We start from the raw sequence: 23557 nt of genomic DNA, 5'->3' as shown, positions 1-23557 counted from the left end.
CAGATTTTACCACTTACAATAATCTAAAAATAACACTCACTTTTTAAGAAAAGAGATATACGTAAGTATAATTGGACAAGTAGAGGTCTTAGCTCAATAACTGACTAAATTTTTAGTAAACGATACGCTAGCGAGTCAAATAAGGAATAAGAGTTTATAGAGGACAGGATATAGGATCAGATCATTTTCCGCTACTCTCCAGAATAGATCTTTTAGCGAAATGGAAGAAAAAGACAAAACAAATAAGTAACTAACAAAATCAAATCGCGTGTAAAGTATACTTTCTTGAAGAGGACAGCATCAAACATCTTCACCAAAGCAGAACAAATAAAGAGCTAGCAAACTTGAAAACTAAAGGTAATGTAGAAGAAGAAAGACAAACTCTGAAGAATGTGATATACAGAGTAACAGGAGAACCTTTACGTGAAAAGGAAAAAAATAAGGGAAAGAAAGAGCCCAAAAATTTGGAATGATCATATAAGAAAAGCTGTTAAAGAAAAACAGGAGGCAGGTATAAAATACTTAAGCAACCCCACAGATGAAGAGATGCAGTCCCATAATGAGAGAAGAAATATTGCTAAATGTGTAGTACGAAAAGCACACTAAGAATAAGAACATTGGTATGGATTTATTTCTGATATGGAGAGTGATGTTTGCAGGAGACAGCAAACGGCCAATAATTTTTAAAAATTTAAACGCAACAGAAAAAGAGATGACAGAAATAAACGGTACTGAAGACGAACAATGAGTAAATTATTGTGGCGTATTATGATATGACGATAAGACACAAGAAAGAAGAAGATTGGACTAAAATACTTTCTGATGAAATGAAATCTGTCTTTAAAATCACTCAAGAACGGGAAAGCGACGGAAGAGATGGTACTAATTCTGAACTGCTAAAACAAGGAGGAACGATGCAACATCTACGACTGCTACATCCCTTAAACGGATATGGGAAGAGCAAGAGTACCCATCCAAAGACTGGAAAATTGCTAGAGTGATTTCAGTTTTATAAAGAAGTCAGAAGTCTATGCACTAACTACAGAGGAATACGTTTACTCGACTCGGCACACAAGAAAACACAATACTTAAAAACATACCCGAAGTAGTAGTGCATGAGGAACAAATAGGTTTTAGGAAGGAACGCTCTGCGATAATGCAGTTTTTGTTTTACAACAGATAATACAATATAATAAAGAAACATACATTTTAAAAAGCTTTTGACACTGTCAATAGACGGAAACTTTGGAAGATAATGACGAATCACGGATATCCGAAACATCCAATAAATGCGATGAAACGTTTGTATCAGAATACGACTCTCACTCCAATGAGATAGAAACTAACAGAGGAGTACTGCAAGGCTGCTGCATCTCCCGAACTTTAACTTTTACATACATGAAACAATGGAAAAATGGAAAACAGAATCTCAAAAACGTGTATGAAGAGGACGACCTTCAGAAAGAAATTTAATTACCGAGACAAATAAGTGCCAAATCTAACATGGAGATCTCAACTAAGACAAAGGCCTTCATGGGGAAAGAATACATTAGAACGAAAATAGTGGTATATCAAAATATTTTAGAGCAAGTAAACTAAATCAGTTACCTGGGATGTGAGGTAACAATCAGCTTAGTGGCTCTGAGCACTATGGGACTCAACATCTTAGGTCATAAGTCCCCTAGAACTTAGAACTACTTAAACCTAACTAAACCTAAGGACACCACACACACCCATGCCCGAGGCAGGATTCGAACCTGCGACCGCAGCAGTCCCGCGGTTCCGGACTGCAGCGCCAGAACCGCTAGACCACCGCGGCCGGCAATCAGCTTAGTAAATTTAGCCAGATATGTGAAACAATTAACAGAAACCTTAAAAGCAAAATTAGGAAAGACACTCAAATCAAATTCTACAAAACAGTTGTGGTCCCCTCACTGCTTTATGGAAGCGAGATCTGGCTGATAAAGAAAAAGCAAGAAAGCCGCATTTAGGCCAAAGCAATGAAATTCCTCAGACGAGTTAAAGGTTGCACAATAGAAGACAGACTAAGGGATCGAGGCATTACAGAAGAACTAAAAATTTTTAGTCTAAATGGTAAAATTCAAGAGTATAGAGAAAACATGGAACAAATAACTACAAGCAATGGAGAGTGACAGACTCCGCTTAGAAGCTAGAAATTTGAAGTGCCAAGGAAGACGAAATAGAGGAAGAACCAAGCAACGATGGGTAACGTAACAGGCAATTTCGCCTAATTCCTAAATAGGAGGAGGAGAAGAAGAAATTCTTGAAATTGTGTGTTGTGAAAAGTCAAATTTCTCGTAAGCTGTAAGACAAAATGAACAGCTCTGCTATACATATCAATGGTATCCAGCATTTTACTAAACCCACTTTGCATCATACCGATCCAAGAGCCATGGTACGTAAAGGAGGGAGGAAGGCGAAACGGTAAAGGAAAGGCACTAGTACTATGCAGTCTTAAATGTGACAAAGATATTATCTAAAAGATGTAATGCAATTAATAAAACTAGGCATCAGTTTGGGTAATGCATCTAATGTGTATACATGAGACGTCTTGTTAAAATTCGTAATTAAAATACAAGATTTATGTAAATGAATATGGTGAAAAGTGTGCTATAATTCTGTTCCATTTATTTTGCAGCTTATAAATATGTTCTTTTCATAACTCGTAAAGAATCAGGGAATCAGGTACAATTTTAAATTTTGTCAGTCTATATTAGCCATCGGCTAGTTATAAAGTGCAGCTCTCGGAGTTCCAGTGGGGGCTGCAGTTACCGTATGGCAGCGAGACTTGGTAGATATCCTAATGCGTTAATGCGGAACCGATTTACGCTGGAAAAAATGAGTTCCAATTTTGGGACGCAGATGCAAATGTGGCGCTGTGAATGCAAGAAAGACGTGTAGAAATATTTCCGTATGTAACAGATTACAAACTGGACGCGGGCAGAGAAGGTCAGACAAGTCAGAAAAGCATAATGTTGATTTTATTATTAACCGCTGCTTACACTATTGGTTCAATCTGAGCACCGGAGACCTCCCCAGAGACAAGTCACACGGATTGAGGTTAGGTGATCTTGCAGGCCACGCATCTGGAAAACTAAGTTCGCGGAAGGTTGCAAAATCTTTCACCGGGCGAGGGACATGTGGTGTTGTCCCATCTTGCTTGACAACAGTGGTTTCCACACGGCTGCACTCTTCAAAAGCGGAGACCACACGCCGCTGAAGGAGGCCTCGATAAAGTGGAAACGTTACGCTACGCGTGACAGGCCACCTGGGTGTATTCCCTCCAAAGAAGAACGGACTGAGAATAAAGGTGTTTGTGAATTCACACCACGCAGCCGCATATGGCGAGTGCAATGGCTCTTCGTGCATGAAAGCGGTTTCACAGTACCGCAGTTCTATGTATTCACTGTACTCTGTAGTGTGCAATGTGCCTCGTCACCCTACAGAATACTGAGCGGCCACATGTCATCAACTTCGATCCGTGCCGCACAACGAACAGCAAATTCAGAACGTTGCTGCGGATCGCGGGGTTGCCGTTGCATCACCGTCTGTATCTTGTACTAGTCTCAGTGTAATATCGACAGCAAAGCTATCCGTACTGTTGTTCGTGGGATGGACAATTCTAGTGACGCTGCGCAAGCACTAGCGCTCCCCCGGCACGTGCAACGTGATCACTTACTGCAGCAGCAACCTCATCAGTAAGTTCCACTGTGATAAAACACCTTCCTCTTTCAGGTGCCACACCAAACTCACCCATTATCTCCTTTAAACCATTTAATGACGCTGAGCCTCTCCTCAGACATTTCAGTCGGCGATACTCTCTTAATGTAGCACTGTGATTGCTGCCGTTGCCAACGGCCTTGCCACATTGGTAACACCGGTTCCCAGCTGATCACCGAAGTTAAGCAACGTTGGGCTCGGCTAGTACTTGGATAGGTCACCGTCCAGGGAAACCCGGGTGCCGTTGGCTGACGGACTCGCAAGCCGAAGCGGGCTACGATTGAAAGACTTGTACCAGGCTGGTGTGCCATACGACATTGTCACTGCTGCCATTCACATAAAACAGTTTCACTAATGCGTACGTTGACTATAGTTACAGCTTGTCAAACGACAGTTTTGATGTCGTATCGTCATATAAATAGTGTACAGCGACAGTTTTGCGCCTGGTGTCCACAATTGGATCTACTTTGCTTCCAGTGTAAATCGGTTCCGCATTAACGTACCAGCATATCCACCGAGTTTCGCTGCCACGCGATAGTTACAGTCCACTCTAGACCTCCATGAGTAGCTGCCCTTTCATTATGATCATCCCGTATTTATTGGGGTACATCTTTAAAAATTTATTTTTTCAAATGTTTTCGATGTATGTTATCTAGTTAAATAGTTCTTCATTAATATTTTATTTTATTTTTAGATCTCAATATGATCATTAAATATGATCGAAACTAGTTATCAACTGTTATTTATTTAATTGTATGGCTAGGGCCTCCCGTCGGTAGGCCGTTCGCCGGGTGCCGGTCTTCCAATTTGATGCCACTTTGGCGACCTGCAGACGATGAGGATGAAAGGATGATGACGAGGACAGCACAACACCCAGTCCCTGGGCGCAGAAAATTCCCCGACCCAGCCGGGATTCGAACCCGGGACCAGAGGATTGACAATCTGTCACGCTGAACATTCAACTACCGGGGGCGGACGTTATCAACTGTGACTAATTGCAACTGAGATTGTCATAATAAATATTTTTAACAAAAATTTCATCTTCCTCGAATTACACTGAGATGACAGAAGTCGTGAGATACCTGCTAATACCGTGTCAGACCTCCTTTTGCCCGGCATAGCAACTCGACATGGCAAGTCAGAAATATTGAGCCAGACTGCCTCTATAGCCGTCAATAATTACGAAAGCGTTACCGGTGCGGGATTTTGTGCACGAATTGATCCCTCTATCATGTCGCACGAATGGCCGATGGAATTCATGTAGGGCGATCTGGGTGGCCAAGCCATTCGCTCGAATTGTCCAGAATGTTTTTCAAACGAATCACGAATAATTGTGGCCCGGTGAAATGGCGCATTATCATCCATAAAAATTCCATCGTTGTTTGAATGGCTGAAATTGGTCTAAAAGTATCTGACCATAACCATTTCATCAATGATTGGTTCAGATGGACCAGTGGAGCCGGCAGCTGTGTCCGAGCGGTTGTAGGAGCTTCAGTCCGGAACTGCGCTGCTGTTACGGTCGCCGGTTCGAATCCTGCCTCGGGCATCGATGTGTGTGATGTCCTTAGGTTAGTTAGGTTTAAGTAGTTCTAAGTCTATGGGACTGATGACCTCAAATGTTAAGTCCCATATTTATTTATTTATTTTATTTTATTTATTTATTTATTTATTTATTTTTTTTTTTTTTTTTTTTTTTTTGACCGGTGGACCCAATCCATTGCATTGAACACAGCCCACACCATTAGGGAGCCACCACCAGGTTGCAAAGTGCCTTGTTGACAACTTGGGTCCACGGCTTCGTCGAGTCTGCGCAAGACTCGAGCCCTGTCATCTTCTGACCAGGTCACGATTTTCCAGTAGTCTAGAGTCCAATCGGTGCGATCAAGAGCCTAAGAGAGAGGGTGCAGGCGGTGTCGTGCTGTTTGCACTGAGGCTGAAGTCGATCGTCTGCTGCCATAGTCCATTAACACGAAATTTCGCCAAATTGTTATAACAGATACGTTCATCGCGCTTCCTATATTGACTTTTGCAGTTAATTCGAGCAGTGTTCCTTGTCCGTTAGCACTGACAATTCCATGCAAATGCTTCTCGGTCGTGAAGTGAAGACCGTCGCCACTGCCTTGTCCGTGGTGAGAGGAAATACCTGAAATTTGTTATCAGAACGCTCTTTACACTTTGGACCTCGGATTGCTGACTTTCCGAAATGGAATGTCCCATGCGTCTAGCACAAACTACCATTCCGCGTTCAAACTCTGTTAATTCCCGTCTCGCGGCTTTTATCACCTAGGAAACCTTTTCACACGAACCACCTAAGTACAAATGACAGCTCCGCCAATTCACTGCCCTTTCATACCTTGTGTTTGCGATAGTACCGCCATTTGTAGAAGTGCATATCGCTATCCCATGACTATTGTCACTTCAGTTTCTACATCTACATCGATACTCTGCAAATCACATTTAAGTGCCTGGCAGAGGGTTCATCGAACCACCTTCACAATTCTCTATTATTTCAATCTCGTATAGCGCGCGGAAAGAATGAACACCTATATCTTTCCGTACGAGCTCTGATTTCCCTTATTTTATCGTGGAGATCGTTCCGCCCTATGTAGGTCGGTGTCAACAAAATATTTTCGCATTCGGAGGAGAAAATTGCTGATTGGAATTTCGTGAGAAGATTCCGTCGCAACGAAAAACGCCTTTCTTTTAATGATTTCCAGCCCAAATCTTGTATCATTTCTGTGACACTCTCTCCCATATTTCGCGATAATACAAAACGTGCTGCCTTTCTTCGAACTTTTTCGATGTACTCCGTCAGTCCTACCTGGTAAGGATCCCACACCGCGCAGAAGTATTCTAAAAGAGGAGGGACAAGCGTAGCGTAGACAGTCTCCTTAGTAGGTCTGTTACATTTTCTAAGTGTCCTGCCAATAAAACGCAGCCTTTGGTTAGCCTTCCCCACAACATTTTCTATGTGTTCTTTCCAATTTAATTTATAAGTAATTGTAATACCTAGGTATTTAGTTGAATTTACGACTTTTAGGTTAGACTGATTTATCGTGAAACCGAAGTTGAACGAGTTCTTTTTGGTACTCATGTGAATGACCACACTTTTCGTTATTAACGGTCAATTGCCACTTTTCGCACCATTCAGATAATTTTTTTCTAAATCGTTTTGCAATTTGTTTTGATCTTCTGATGACTTTATTAGTCGATAAACGACAGCGTCATCTGCAAACAACCGAAGACAGCTGCTCTGATTGTCTCCCAAATCGTTTATATAGATAAGGAACAGCAAAGGGCCTATAACACTACCTTGGGGAACGCCTGAAATCACTTCTGTTTTACTCGATGACTTTCCGTCAGTTACTACGAACTGTGACCTCTCTGACAGGAAATCGCAAATCCAGTCACATAACTGGGACGATATTCCATAAGCACGCAATTTTACTACGAGCCGCTTGTGTGGTATAGTGTCAAAAGCCTTCCGGAAATCCAGGAATACGGAATCGATCTGAAATCCCTTGTCAATAGCACTCAGCACTTCATGTGAATAAAGAGCTAGTTGTGTTTCACAGGAACGATATTTTCTAAACCACTGTTGACTGTGTGTCAATAGACCGTTTCCTTCGAGGTAATTCATAATGATCGAACACAATATATGTTCTAAAATCCTGCTCCATATAAACGTAAACGATATGGGCCTGTAATTTAGTGGATTACTCCTACTACCTTTCTTGAATACTGGTGTGACCTGTGCAACTTTCCAGTGTTTGGGTACGGATCTTTCTTCCAGCGAACGGTTGTATATGATTGTTAAGCATGGAGCTAATGCATCAGCATACTCCGAAAGGAACCTACTTGGTACACAGTCCTGACCAGAAGACTTGCTTTTATTAAGTGATTTGAGTTGCTTCACTACTCCGAGGATATTTACTTCTACGTTACTCATGTTGGCAGCTGTTCTCGATTCGAATTCTGGAATCTTTACTTAGGGACCTGGTTTCAAGAACACACGCTAGGCGCCGATTGACCATACGTTCCAGTGTCTTTCCTACGCGCTTGTCAGGCAAATACTACGATAACTAGCGGGTTCTGTCCGATCCTTCCCTAGATTTAAAATTGGGATTGAAACAGATTCTTTCCACGAGTTGCAAAAGTCGCCCGTTATCCAAATTTTATGAAGATCTGAAGGAGGACCTCCTTCTACCGTCGGTCCAACTGTTGCAACATGCCGTAGGTTATCTGGTCTTTTCCAGGGGTTATATCAGAGCCACTAACAATGCAGAATCGAGCTCCCACAGAGAGGAAGGCTGGTTGTTTTCATCCATGCTGGTAGAATGGAAATCAACATCAGCCTTCTACTGTGCCTCCCGATAGTGACGGAAGATGGAATCCTAGCTAGAACTGGGGGTAATGGATTTATATGATTCAGCCATTGTCTGAGCTCTATCCCTCGTCGATGTTACAAAAGACCTGTATTCGTACAGCTGCTATTGATGGTCGAGAGTTGTGCCTCGAAATCCTCCTGATTGCTTCCCACACTTTACTTACAGACGGAGTTCAGGAACTACTGACGGAGTTCAGGAACTCTTGCCAAGAGCGCTGCTTGCTATCCCGAATTATTCTCCTAGCCTTTGCACGCACCCTACGAAAGTTTGTAAGATTCTTGTGGTGTGCGTACTGTAAGACCTTAGGTACACACACCTTCAGATTATTTGACTTGTCGCTCTAGCGAAGTAGGCGAGTGTCAGCAATATGTCTCGTGGTCTTATCGTGGCGCGTTTATCTTCGACCGTTACATCAGACGATAGAAATGCCACTTGCACGCTTAGAATAGCAGATTGATGGTGACCAACTTTAAACAGAACTTGATTAATTTTCACACACATTTATTAAAATAATAAAAAGCATAGACCTCACGTAACTTGATTCTGGGTGCTGTTTACAACTGACTATCTGAAGTTCCTTTGGTCTTGGTACTTTAATCTTATTCTCACATATCTCTGATACATTCATCTTCATGGTTATGTACAGGAATATGGTAATCTTATTAGGTGCAGACTGAAACTTGACTGTAGACTGGTACAGACAAATTAATGCAGACTGGTGCAGACCAATGCAGACTGAGTAATCGGAGGTCTGTACACTCGTTATAACACCTCGCGCACTCAGGTGTCACTGCGCGAGTATGATCCGCGAGGAGAAAAGGTTCTACATTAGCAGCAATCTCATTGGCTGCGTTACATATTAATACGCGGATCGGCGGAAGCAGAATTTGGTCCGTCTCTAAGACAACGCCATCTCGTAATGCGGAGACGGACGAGCGCTGCGCCTGCGCTGTTGTGCTTAGCGGGGCGCGCTCTAGTGGGAAACTTGTGTACGCGCTGACTACGCGGAACTATGTACACATCAATTCTCATTTGCAGGGCGTCGATTGAATCTGCACATGGCTGCCCTCCTGTGCAATACGACAGTCGTCATTTCACCAAGGGACAGGTAGCCTCCTAACCGTTTCCGTAGACTTTGGGATGGACGCATCAGCAGCGCTCGAGTCGTCATCGGTCGGCTCCCAGCCCGTGCAGAAAGCAAAAGGCCGAGCGCCGTAGCGGAGCCCACGTGGAGTGCGAGGTCTCGTGACGTCAGCGGCGTGGGCGTGGTGGCGCTGGCGCTGTATAAGGCGTGGGCAGGCGCGACGCGCCGCCGCCCTCCGTACTTGGGGCGGCCGCCTCTGGACCGGTGGGCCGGTGGGCGGTAGGACGGGTTCTGCTGCTCACTTTTACCGCCGGCCCGCCGCTCTGTTGCCACGTCGCTAATAGCCCGACATTCGACTGGCCGCGGATTATCTCAGCTAAAAGGGAATCCACACTGGCTGAGCGATTTCCCTGTTGTCGCTCTTTATATTTCCCCTACGTAACATGTAGTCCAGGAGTTATGCTCTGGCAAGAATGATCGACATTACTGGCTCTTTCGACAACCTATTGCGCTCGTCTTTGTTTGGTCTCCTTAGGGAGTCGGTGTGTCCAGCGCACTGCGGAACAGCCCGGGAGACTACCACCGTGGGAGAGACACGTCTTCAACATGCCCCGGCCGGGGTGGCCCAGCGGTTCTAGGCGCTACAGTCTGGAACCGCGCGACTGCTACGGTCGCAGGTTCGAATCCTGCCTCGGCCATGGATGTGTGCGATGTCCTTAGGTTAGTTAGGTTTAAGTAATTCTAAGTTCTAGGGGACTGATGACCTCAGAAGTTAAGTCCCATAGTGCTCAGAGCCGTTTCAACCATTGTTTTTTTCAACATGCCCAGGAGAGGAAATGACGAAGACATAAAAAGGCTATTCGCTGTGGGTTTGCCCACACGTTGTCGAAATTCTCTCTGGAAACCTCTTACACATCCCCCATACAGTCACGATCTTTCATGCGATTTCCGTATTTTCGGAGCCCTGAAGGAAGACATTCGTGGCCGTCCACTTGCTTCGGATACAATCATGGTTCCGTAGTCAACTGCAAACATTTTTCCAGGAAGGCATTGGTCGAACTGTCTCACAATGGGATAAATGTATTAAGAGTTATGGCGGTTACTTTGAAATGTTAAACAACTTACTTACTTTTTTACCTCTGCCTCGTTTTCACTTGACTGCTCCTTATACATATTAATATTATGATTATATTGTACGATCTGTAGAGACAAATACCCGAGAAAAAAATGATGGTAGTCACTGCAAAATCAGATAAAGCAGTTTAATATGATAGTTTCAGTAAAGGATTGGAAATAATTTTTCTGTGAAGATAATAGAGAGAGTATTAAGATACATTTTCAACAACATATTAGTAAACACAGTGGATAATTTACTCAGTCTTCATTGTACGAAGAAATTCCCGTTGTAAAATACTTCTAATACTGAAAATTTCTAGTATAGCAATGTAGACTACGTCTCACATAAATGAGCATTTGATAAGGGAATGATTTTAAAACTCATCCTCACCGCAATTTTTTGTAAATTTGTGGTAAGATCTTATGGGACCAAACTGCTACGGTCATCGGTCCCTAAGCTTAACACTACTTAATCTAACTTAGACTAACTGACGCTATGGATAACACACACACACACACACATGCCCGATGTAAGATTTTAACCTCCGACGTGGGGAGCCGCGCGGACCGTGACAAGACGCCTCGGACCGCACGGCTAACCCGCGCGGCCTCACCGCGATGTCAGCATCGATATAATTAAAGATCTTGTAAAGGCAGGACAGAGCAGTACGTCTGTCGTTAGGGACGTGACATTATCTTATTTGCAGGAGGTTATCGCAAGAAACCTGTCGTCAGCTTTTTGAATAATGAACTTGTAAATCTCCTGAAGTAATTTAGGAAAACCACTGAAAACCTAAACCAAGACCGTCAGATGAGGATTTTAACACTGCCCTTCGCGTATGTCTTAACCATTTATTTATCTCGCAGAACTGAAATGTACAATTTTTTAAATTCTTGATCTGACGACTCGTCACATGTCTCTGTTCTCATACAGAATAGGGCAGCTGTACGGCACTGGATTCCCATTCGAGAGAACAGTAGTTCAAATCCCCGTCCAGCCGTCCATATTTCGGTTTCCCGTAGTTTTCTTAAACTGCGTCTGGCAATAGCCAGTATGGTTCCATTCGAAAGGCCTGTTCCCTTCCCCAACCTTGTTCAATCCTAGCTAGTGCTCCGTATAATGACATCTTTGTCGAGGGGGCGCTAAACCGTAATGTTGCTTCCTTCCTTATTCTTCATCATAATCAGCATCATCTTCTTCTTTTGTTCTCTACCTGTAGATTTCTCGGCAACAATTCTCGTTCAGTATTTTCTCTATCTTCTTCAACGCTTTTCTTGTCTGAGTATGTCCTCAATTTCGTATCTTGTTTCGTCTGCCTGGTCTACTGAAGCCCTGGTCTTCCTCGTGCGTTCTTCCTAGGCATTTTTCCTTCTATGAATTTAACAGTGATTGAGCAATGTCTATATATAGGTACGTAACTCATAGATCCCTCCGTTCCGTGATAGTTCTCCACTACGATCTTTTCTCCCCAATGTTGTTGAAAACTTCCTTACTGAACATTTCTCTGTCCGTGAAATCTTCAGGACTTTCTACAATACCATGCCCCAAAAGCCTGTAGTCTTCTCCGTTCTCAAATTTTTTTTTTTTTTTTTTTTTTTTTTTGTATTTGTGAGGATCCACAGCCTCTAGATGTCTAATAAACGTAAACATGATCCGTAGTAAGCTGTAATGCGATTTTTATTTAATCGTTACAGCATACATCGGACCATGTTTACGTTTACTAAGCTTCCCCTTTCTGGTTCTCGCTTACTATTCATGTCTCCGAGCCATATGGGCAACGCCTCAAACAAAAATATTTACATACTGTTTCCTAATTTTTGGACTGAGGTGTTTCGATGTTAGTAGCGCCTTCTTGTTGTTCAATGTTGTTTTAGCTTGTGGAATTTCACATTTAATCTCCAGGCATGGTTCACTATCCTCTGTTATTGTCTTATTCTGCTGCTTAAAGCCGATTACGTGCTTCGGATTCTCCACATCCATTCTCTTTTATTCTTATTTATTCTCTTATGATACAGGGTGTCCCAGGAGGAACGGTTAGTATTCAGGGATATGAAAGAAATAATCACTCGAAGCAAAAAATAGTAAACATGGGTCCTAAAATGCATACCTTAAGAGCTATGAGCGCTTGTTCAGGGGAGGAGATGTGCTTCACGAAGCGAGGATGAACAAGTGCTCACATCTCTTATTCACACACACACACACACACACACACACACACACACACACACACACACACATATACACACACTCGGATCCTTGGTGTATATACTGAAGAGTAATGGAACACCCCTGTGCACCTCTATTTAATCCTGAAAATTCTGTGTCACTTTCCTTTATTTTGACAACTGCTGTCTGATTCCTACAAAGCTGCTGGGTTATTTTCCTGTCTCGGTGGCCCAACTCAATACGCATTAAAATCTACTTAATTTTATGTCAGTCTGCATTGTCGAAAACCCTTTCTAAATCAACCACCAAACCCTAGATTCTTTAAAGAATCGAAAACCCAGGTATAAAACAGCTTCCGAATTTTGATTACTTTACAAGACAGTTAATGTGTTAAACATTTGAAGTTAAAAATGTAACCGAGAAAAAACTCTGAAGAGAACTGAAGTCATATTTAAGGATCGTAGGATGTCATTATCAAACAACGGTGAGTATAGTGTGGGTAATTTGCGTTCCGTTTTAAGCAGAAGCTGGTCTTTCACTCATCACGTTTATGACGTCATATCTTCTGAATTACTAGTCGTATAATTACAATTTTTCACGTAGACTCAGTGGTGTATAAGGATATTGCCTGCAAAGTGTGTTACAATTACAGTTAGTGCTAACCCAGTAATAGAGTAAAACGGGATGCGTAATGTGGCAGTTTTACTGCATGGAGAGCGAAAATGTAGTAAGCAATAAACTTCTTTCCACGGGTATCATCTACAAAAAGTCTCGTAAGGGTTTGAAAGTATGTTTAAAATTCAGAGCAAGTCACTAAGCGTTCTTTACCAAATACTGCATTAATATAATCTGGGTACTTGCGAGCGTGAGTTATATTACCTCAAGATATATACACAGTTTATAACTGTAATACTTGTGTTGCACCTTTCACACAAGATTAAATGTCTTTGTGAAGAGATTATGACAGCATCTCAAATTTTTAAATTCGGTCCATAATTACGAGAAACTGAAAATCGAATTTTTCTTGGCCCTGGAAGTGGTTACACAGGCAACCTGCAACTGTTAGCCATGAACCATGAACAGGGATAGCTGCTTAGTCACACAGGTAAAGCCTGCAATTTATACTACTGTATTTAATTCACATTTTTACACGGTACACTAATAAACATTCGGATGGACGTAGGCTACACATACTTACTACATTTGGTGTGTATGTGTTATTAGCAAAAATCTTGATCGCTTTACTACAAATTTTTAGACGACACTCCAATAAAGGTCCGGTCAAACATGGGCTACATACTTTTTAGTACATATGGTATGTAAATACATATAAAATCTATACTACTCTATAAAGACTAGTCTTTGTTTAACGTTGTTACCAAAAATAGCGAAAGGTTCTTGACAGAATAACTTCAACTTTTTACAAGGTACTCTTATAAACTTTTTGAACATAAGGAGAGAACTTAGCAAAAACCTGGATAAGTTTTTAGCCGCTTTACTTCAGTTTTTTGTAGTATGCTCTAATAAACGTTCGAACAGACATAGGCTGCTTTTTTAAAAAAAAATTGTACCATACTGTGATAAACATTCGGAAAGACACAGGCTACAAATTGTTTGAAACAACAGAGCACAGGTTTTGTGTTATTACTGACTACGAGAAAGTGTTGTGCTGTACTCTACCGTGAACAAGGCCTAAGATCAGAGTGAGGGGGAGGAAGAGGAGATGAATAGAGGGGAGGGAGGAGGAAATGGACAAAGAGAGGTGGAAGGAGAATGGGCAGAGAAAGGAGATGGAGAAGATGGACAGAACGGGGGGAGGGGGGGGGGGAGGAGTGAAGATGGACAGAGAGAGGGAGAGGAGGAGAGACAAAGAGGTGAGCGGGAGGGGGAGGGGGAGGAGGAGGAGGAAAGCACGACGTATATCCAATTCCCATAAATATTAAGCAATTGCGAAGCATTGCCTGGTTGTAAATAACAAAGCGAGGATACATGGTGCACCTTTCGGCGTACTGGCACCGACGTGAAATCAAGAATCTTGACCATCGACCAGATCGGATACTCGACTATAGGACGTGCGTCCCGAGGTCCTGTCTCAACCCCAGACCTGTTAGACCCGCCCTGGGGAAACTTCTGCAACGGCGTAATTTCTGTTCCGTTATAAGGGCGTCATTAACAGGTGCGAACGGACAGTGAGCGAGTGGCAAAAAAAAAATGCTCGTTGCTGCGTTCCGGGCGGACGCTGTGAATCCCGCCGAGCGGACCGGCCGGCGCAGAACCTGTTCCCGCAGCTGTACGCCGCTGGGGGCGGTGACAGGTCTGGCTCTGGATTTACCAAAGCAGCCGCGGAACACACTCCGCCGCGAGCGCTCGTTAACTGGCCGTCTCCGGCACATTTCCTGAACTCTTGCAAGCACAACATCCTGTCCAAGTTCACCAGACGGAACACTGGTTACCACCTTAAATGACAAGAACCAAGACAGAACAATAAAATGGAGAACCAACAACGAATACCCTGGAACTGCCGAGTTTGTCAGCGAGTTAAGATACAAAACAAATAAAACAGCTTACTGAGCAGGAATTGACGAAGATACATAAACAAGTTTCAGACGCTACAATAAGATTTAATGTTTTAGAGCAAAATAATGATTCAGACGGAACTGAAATCTCAGGCTCTACTCTGGAATTAGTGGTTTAATTGAACAAAATGCTCAGGTAAAGACTGAAACATTTGTCAGTCCATAAACTCAGACAGAGAGTACAGAGGTGGAATTCCAAAGGCTTTGGCATAGCTAAAACGAAAGACGAGTTTAATAGAAAGAAGCATACCATAACGAGAAATGTAGTTTCCCTATAGCATTAATATAACTCGGTTTGGAGAATGGGGCTAATTCTTACAAATAATTTCAAGTTCCCCCCCCCCCCCCCCCCCCCATGAACCATGGACCTTGCCGTTGGTGGGGAGGCTTGCGTGCCTCAGCGATACAGATAGCCGTACCGTAGGTGCAACCACAACGGAGGGGTATCTGTTGAGAGGCCAGACAAACGTGTGGTTCCTGAAGAGGGGCAGCACCCTTTTCAGTAGTTGCAAGGGCAACAGCCTGGATGATTGACTGATCTGGCCTTGTAACAATAACCAAAACGGCCTTGCTGTGCTGGTACTGCGAACGGCTGAAAGCAAGGGGAAACTACAGCCGTAATTTTTCCCGAGGGCATGCAGCTTTACTGTATGATTACATGATGATGGCGTCCTCTTGGGTAAAATATTCCGGAGGTAAAATAGTCCCCCATTCGGATCTCCGGGCGGGGACTACTCAAGAGGATGTCGTTAACAGGAGAAAGAAAACTGGCGTTCTACGGATCGGAGCGTGGAATGTCAGATCCCTTAATCGGGCAGGTAGGTTAGAAAATTTAAAAAGGGAAATGGATAGGTGAAATTAGATACAGTGGGAATTAGTGAAGTTCGGTGGCAGGAGGAACAAGACTTCTGGTCAGGTGACTACAGGGTTATAAACACAAAATCAAATAGGGGTAATGCAGGAGTAGGTTTAATAATGAATAGGAAAATAGGAATGCGGGTAAGCTACTACAAACAGCATAGTGAACGCATTATTGTGGCCAAGATAGATACGAAGCCCACGCCTACTACAGTAGTACAAGTTTATATGCCAACTAGCTCTGCAGATGACGAAGAAATTGAAGAAATGTATGATGAAATAAAAGAAAATATTCAGATTGTGAAGGGAGACGAAAATTTAATAGTCATGGGTGACTGGAATTCGAGTGTAGGAAAAGGGAGAGAAGGAAACATAGTAGGTGAATATGGATTGGGGGACAGAAATGAAAGAGGAAGACGCCTGGTCGAATTTTGCACAGAGCATAACCTCATCATAACTAACACTTGGTTTAAGAATCATGAAAGAAGGTTGTATACGTGGAAGAACCCTGGAGATACTACAAGGTATCAGATAGATTATATAATGGTAAGACAGAGATTTAGGAACCAGGTTTTAAATTGTAAGACATTTCCAGGGGCAGATGTGGACTCTGACCACAATCTATTGGTTATGACCTGTAGATTAAAACTGAAGAAACTGCAAAAAGGTGGGAATTTAAGGAGATGGGACCTGGATAAACTAAAAGAACCAGAGGTTGTACAGAGATTCAGGGAGAGCATAAGGGAGCAATTGACAGGAATGGGGGAAATAAATACAGTAGAAGGAGAATGGGTAGCTTTGAGGGATGAAGTAGTGAAGGCAGCAGAGGATCAAGTAGGTAAAAAGACGAGGGCTAGTAGAAATCCTTGGGTAACAGAAGAAATATTGAATTTAATTGATGAAAGGAGAAAATATAAAAATGCAGTAAGTGAAACAGGCAAAAAGGAATACAAACGTCTCAAAAATGAGATCGACAGGAAGTGCAAAATGGCTAAGCAGGGATGGCTAGAGGACAAATGTAAGGATGTAGAGGCCTATCTCACTAGGGGTAAGATAGATACCGCCTACAGGAAAATTAAAGAGACCTTTGGAGATAAGAGAACAACTTGTATGAATATCAAGAGCTCAGATGGAAGCCCAGTTCTAAGCAAAGAAGGGAAAGCAGAAAGGTGGAAGGAGTATATAGAGGGTCTATACAAGGGCGATGTACTTGAGGACAATATTATGGAAATGGAAGAGGATGTAGATGAAGATGCAATGGGAGATATGATACTGCCTGAAGAGTTTGACAGAGCACTGAAAGACCTGAGTCGAAACAAGGCCCCCGGAGTAGACAATATTCCATTGGAACTACTGACAGCCGTGGGAGAGCCAGTCCTGACAAAACTCTACCATCTGGTGAGCAAGATGTATGAAACAGGCGAAATACCCTCAGACTTCAAGAAGAATATAATAATTCCAATCCCAAAGAAAGCAGGTGTTGACAGATGTGAAAATTACCGAACTATCAGCTTAATAAGTCACAGCTGCAAAATACTAACACGAATTCTTTACAGACGAATGGAAAAACTAGTAGAAGCCAACCTCGGGGAAGATCAGTTTGGATTCCGTAGAAACACTGGAACACGTGAGGCAATACTGACCTTACGACTTATCTTAGAAGAAAGATTAAGGAAAGGCAAACCTACGTTTCTAGCATTTGTAGACTTAGAGAAAGCTTTTGACAGTGTTGACTGGAATACTCTCTTTCAAATTCTGAAGGTGGCAGGGGTAAAATACAGGGAGCGAAAGGCTATTTACAATTTGTACAGAAACCAGATGGCAGTTATAAGAGTCGAGGGACATGAAAGGGAAGCAGTGGTTGGGAAGGGAGTAAGACAGGGTTGTAGCCTCTCCCCGATGTTGTTCAATCTGTATATTGAGCAAGCAGTAAAGGAAACAAAAGAAAAATTCGGAGTAGGTATTAAAATTCATGGAGAAGAAATAAAAACTTTGAGGTTCGCCGATGACATTGTAGTTCTGTCAGAGACAGCAAAGGACTTGCAAGAGCAGTTGAATGGAATGGACAGTGTCTTGAAAGGAGGATATAAGATGAACATCAACAAAAGCAAAACAAGGATAATGGAATGTAGTCTAATTAAGTCGGGTGATGCTGAGGGAATTAGATTAGGAAATGAGGCACTTAAAGTAGTAAAGGAGTTTTGCTATTTGGGGAGCAAAATAACTGATGATGGTCGAAGTAGAGAGGATATAAAATGTAGGCTGGCAATGGCAAGGAAAGCGTTTCTGAAGAAGAGAAATTTGTTAACATCCAGTATTGATTTAAGTGTGAGGAAGTCATTTCTGAAAGTATTCGTATGGAGTGTAGCCATGTATGGAAGTGAAACATGGACGATAAATAGTTTGGACAAGAAGAGAATAGAAGCTTTTGAAATGTGGTGCTACAGAAGAATGCTGAAGATTAGATGGGTAGATCACATAACTAATGAGGAAGTATTGAATAGGATCGGGGAGAAGAGATGTTTGTGGCACAACTTGACCAGAAGAAGGGATCGGTTGGTAGGACATGTTCTGAGGCATCAAGGGATCACCAATTTAGTATTGGAGGGCAGCGTGGAGGGTAAAAATCGTAGAGGGAGACCAAGAGATGAATACACTAAGCAGATTCAGAAGGATGTAGGTTGCAGTAGGTACTGGGAGATGAAAAAGCTTGCACAGGATAGAGTAGCATGGAGAGCTGCATCAAACCAGTCTCAGGACTGAAGACCACAACAACAACAACAATTTCAAGTTCAGGTAAGATCATGTAATGCTACGTATTTTCTAGATATTATAATAGGAGTTGGGGTAGACGTAAGAAATATATCGAATGGCATACAACAAAGTCAAAACATTTAGACGATATTACAAAAGAAAGCCATTTAATAAAAGTGTAGGTTCGTAGATTTCCATACCCCGTAGCGAGCTTACAACCCTGAAATTTTCCACAATAAGCATTGTGTTGCTTTAACGGCTGTAAGACTCCATAATGCGTTGCCCGCGGACTCGTGGCAACGAGCAGCGACAGCAATCACGACGCATATCTCACCACACGCGTCGTCGGACGCGAGTGTGTACATACAGGTGACGCCTCAGCTTCCAGCCCAACACAGCGGAGCGCGCCGGTACTGCTGTTCAAACAACGCACGTTTCTCAGCATTGCAGTAATAGCGTCTAATAGTCACTGTTGATAGTCACTGTTTACGTGACTGCGTGATTGTTCATCCAACCCGTAACACTCTTCTCCCACTCTTTCTATTGTGTGAAGTCGCGAATATACGACGCACCGCGTACGCTCGATAACGGTTTTTGCGGTGCAAAACTACCCGCTGCGCGGCGATTGCACTACCATCAGACAACCAGTTTCGGCTGTTAAACAATCATCTTTACGCCTACGATAAGTAGAGAGAAACGGTAATCAATAGGAAATCACAGTAATGAAAGTACAAGATACAGACCTCTTTGTAAAGAAACACTAAAAACCTAAGACAGGATAACGTACAATGGCTTTTGCAAACTGCAATTTGTTAAATGCTCGAAATGTCTAATGTACTACAAGCATGACACACAGTCATTACAAAACTGACCGCTGTGCCTTCCTTATGACGCCTCTTCGTTAAATTTTCTCCATCTCTTCCATTAATCCAGCCTGGTAAGGATCCTAGACTGATGGGCAAGTACGAAAATCCAGCATGCTGGAATAATTGTACGTCAGCAAATTCCGTTAATCAGTACAACTGAGTTGTCTGTATTCGTTGTAACTGTTCGTTAGCACATTTTTGTTATGGTTTATCCTTTTTCGTAAATACAATTTTTATTATCTTACGATGATCTGAAAATGGCTCCCGGCCCGAAACTAGTCAAGTGAATTTAAAAAAAAGTGAAATTTGCAACTTTGGCTTGTTTTTCGCTGTACTAGTGGCTATCAAGAATCAAACAAGTGTTATGTAAACCACTTCTTTCTTGAATGGATTACATTTCCTTAAGATCCTCCCTAATGACTCTCATCCTGGCATCTGCTTTTTCTACTATGTTTTATGGGATCGTTCCACTTTAAGTCGTTCCTGGTAGTCAGTCCTAGGTATTTTACGACAGTTACTGATTCCAGTGATTTGAAGCCAATAGTAAAATCGAAGAGTAGTGGACCTCTTCGAATATTTATGCGTAATACGTTACATTTATTCACGTTCAAGGTCACTAGCTAGTACATGAGCAAATCATAGACTCCTTGCAGATCTTCCTGCAAACTTCCTGTATCCATCCGCGTTGACTGCGAGCATCCTCGTCGAGCTTACATTATCTACTATCTCGAGGATATACAGGGTGTATCACCTAAAACTTGCACTGTAAATATTGCGGAAATGGAAAGCGTCTTCATGAGCGGTTTTCACATAATGGATTGGTAGTCAGGGGCCAATAAACAGATTGCAATAATACTTAGAAAATGTATTTTCTGTGCAAACATTCACTTTTTTAAAGAAAATGGGACAATGCCTATTGACACTGACGAACTAAAAGTAGTGTAAATTAAAATGTCGGTGGAGTTTGTTGCAGGATTCTACTTCGAGTCGTTCACGAGATATAGTATTTCGAACAGTTCCCACACTGACACCAGAAGCAGCACATACTGCAGAACAACCCAAGCGCATAATCTAGTTACGTGAATTCTGACCAGTAACGAGACATTCGACACCAACAGGTTGTGTTTAAAATGACCACCGGCAGCGGCAATACACGTTTCCTGTCTAGTATCCAACGACTGCTGAATGTGCTACAATTTCAGCGGAGATGTCTGAGCAGGCTGCAGTAATACGTCGTTGCATACCATCGGCTGCAGTTGTTATGTCCTCGCAGACAGCGTCTTTGAGCTTTCCCCGCAGAAAAGATCTACAGGCGTCAAATTCGGGGAACGGGCAGGCTAAGGTACGGGTCCTCTACGTCCAATCCAACATTATGGAAACAACTCGTGTAGACATGCTGTACTACTTCGTGTTGATACCACAGGTTCCTCCTAGACTGTAGAGGAACGTCTTCTAACATCCTTCTGTTACGCTGTCTAGGTGCTACACTACACGTTCACGAAACTGGTTATAAAGGTTGATTAATAGCCGAAATGGTTGGCGTCTGGTGAGATATCTTGTCACATGCACCATACAAGAATAACTGCATTCTTCTAACATTTTCCATACACCGTATGTCAGCTTTTTCTGCATTAGTAAATACCAACGTCCGTTCGTGACCAACAGCATGGACTGTCACAAACTGACTGATTAGCAAGTCGGAATGCATTCCAGAAACACATAAGCACACTGTCAGCAAACACAACAACATCTAAGCAGGTCGAATGGCACGAACATGTGTCGGCGAGGAAACTTTGCAAAACACAATATCTCGTAAACGACTCGCGCTCGAATCATGCAACAAACACCACAGGCATTGTTTTATTTAAAAAGTGTGTTTCCACAAAAATACACGTTCTAAGTACTACTACAATCTGTTGATTAGCTAAGAATACAAGCCCCTGACCACCAATTCATTCTGTGAAAACAGAACATCAATAGCGCTTTCCATTTCCGCAATATTTACGGTGCAAAATATGGTACGAGGTACCCTCCGCCACGCACCGTATGGTGGATTGCGAAGTATGTATGTAGATGTGGATGTAGGTGATTCATCCTGTATATTGTAAACAGTATCGGCCTTATAACACTCTCTTGTGGTACTCCCAAAATTAACTTTACATCTGTCGATTTCTCTCGCCGAAGAACGACGTGCCTTCTTCCACTTCCAAGAGGTCCAACCTCAAATCTGATCTGATATCGGTACGCATACGACAGTATGCGCTGCCTAACATATTCCAAAATGCCGCAAATAAAAATGGGATTCTTCTGAGGCTCGTACCTCGTGTTCTGTTGGTGATAGAAAGGTGGGGGTCAAGTGTTTTGTGTAGCCCTTGGCTTGGGACCATTTGCATACCCAACAGGAGGGTCATCTTACTGTAATTATCCCGCAGAACAGGATCAAGGTTTAAATATTCACACTCTTCCAGGTTAGGCAAATGGGCGCCTCAAAGTCCTTACGGAAGCACCGTTTAGTTCATAGACAGTTCCTGAGAAAACCCAACAAAACGTGGTTTTTTGGTAGCGAAACCAAGCCGCGGATTCTAAGACGGCCTGCGCAGAAATTGGGTATAATTTTTATGAGATATTCGTAAGTTCCTGATTTCGAACAGCCTCAAAAATTTTCTTGATATCTGTACTCGTTTCGCCGGCCGAAGTGGCCGTGCGGTTAAAGGCGCTGCAGTCTGGAACCGCAAGACCGCTACGGTCGCAGGTTCGAATCCTGCCTCGGGCATGGATGTTTGTGATGTCCTTAGGTTAGTTAGGTTTAACTAGTTCTAAGTTCTAGGGGGACTAATGACCTCAGCAGTTGAGTCCCATAGTGCTCAGAGCCATTTGAACCATTTTTTGTACTCGTTTCCGAGATACAGAGGTTCAAAGTTACCCTCCATGTACATACAAAATACGCACGTGATATCCAGTGTAAGGAAAACACGTAGTTCATAAAGTGACATAGGACGGACAAAAATGCTGTAAAGTGTTTTTGTTATCATTAGAAGGGTTCTGGGAACTGTATGTTGTAGTACTGAAGCACTTGCAAAATTTTTGAGCACATAAAATCCATTCTGAGGTGTAAAATTGTTTGGCGTCATTTCAATTTCTCATAAGTAAACCTTCAAAATTTTACTGACCCATAAAGTTCTTTTTACATATGTGGCTTGCTCTGATGCGTCACGAAAAAGAAGGAAACTAGAGGAAAAATGCTCCTGCGCCAGCAAAGAAACCACGAATATGATCCTGTTTATTGAAAGACTGGCTGAAGATTGGGGCACCAGCAGCCTTATTCTCCCTTCCTCAGCACCATTAAAAATGTTTTCAAAAATTTTGACTTGCGAACATATTCGCACTTTTTTATGCTGACAGATGAGGTAGTGGTGCTAGGAAAGAAACGGAAAAGTGATAAATGCCTTAAGATAGTAGTTATGTGAATTTCGATATTGGACATTTCCGTCCCCAAACATGTCGTAATAACAAAATTTATCGTGGTGCTTAAACCATCATTGTTGCCTGATTGCACAGGTATAGCCGAAAACATTTTGAAATAGCAGTAGAAAACTGCAAAATGGAAACTTGGTTCTTTCAGTTCCATACTTAAAGTATCATTCCTGCAGGAGGATCGTGCAGACAAACGATAGTCTGACAGCCACGCGTGTGTGAAGGGTACAGAAATAGACCAGATCCAGATGGAATCTCAGTTCAGTTTTATAGAGCGTACTTTTCGGTATTGGCCCCATATTTAACTTGTATTAATCACGAATCTACCGACCAGCGCAAAGTCGCAAGCTATTGGAAAAAAGCGCACTATATGAGAAGCGTAGCACATCATTTTGCTGTAGAATTCTTGAGGGCAGCTTGAAAATTATAAATTTCTTTGAGAGAGAGAGAAAGGCTTCTATCCACACATCAACAAGGATTTAGAAAACATCGCTCGTGCGAAATCCAGCTTGTCCTTTTTCAGCATACAGAAT

The 23557-nt window shown here is 42.5% G+C and overlaps 1 protein-coding gene and 1 pseudogene across 1 annotated transcript in view; one reads left to right on the top strand and one right to left on the bottom strand.

Annotated features, from left to right (window-relative positions):
* Window positions 1–23557, bottom strand: part of LOC124622361 — a 479351-nt gene that overhangs the window by 286679 nt on the left and 169115 nt on the right. The window lies entirely within an intron of this gene.
* LOC124623548 lies at window positions 3872–3991 on the top strand (annotated as a pseudogene).

The sequence above is a fragment of the Schistocerca americana genome, chromosome 7, assembly GCF_021461395.2.
Source record: "Schistocerca americana isolate TAMUIC-IGC-003095 chromosome 7, iqSchAmer2.1, whole genome shotgun sequence".
Lineage (NCBI taxonomy): Eukaryota > Metazoa > Arthropoda > Insecta > Orthoptera > Acrididae > Schistocerca > Schistocerca americana.
The sequence above is the reverse complement of the archived record's forward strand: the minus strand, read 5'-3'. Positions and strand labels throughout refer to the sequence as shown.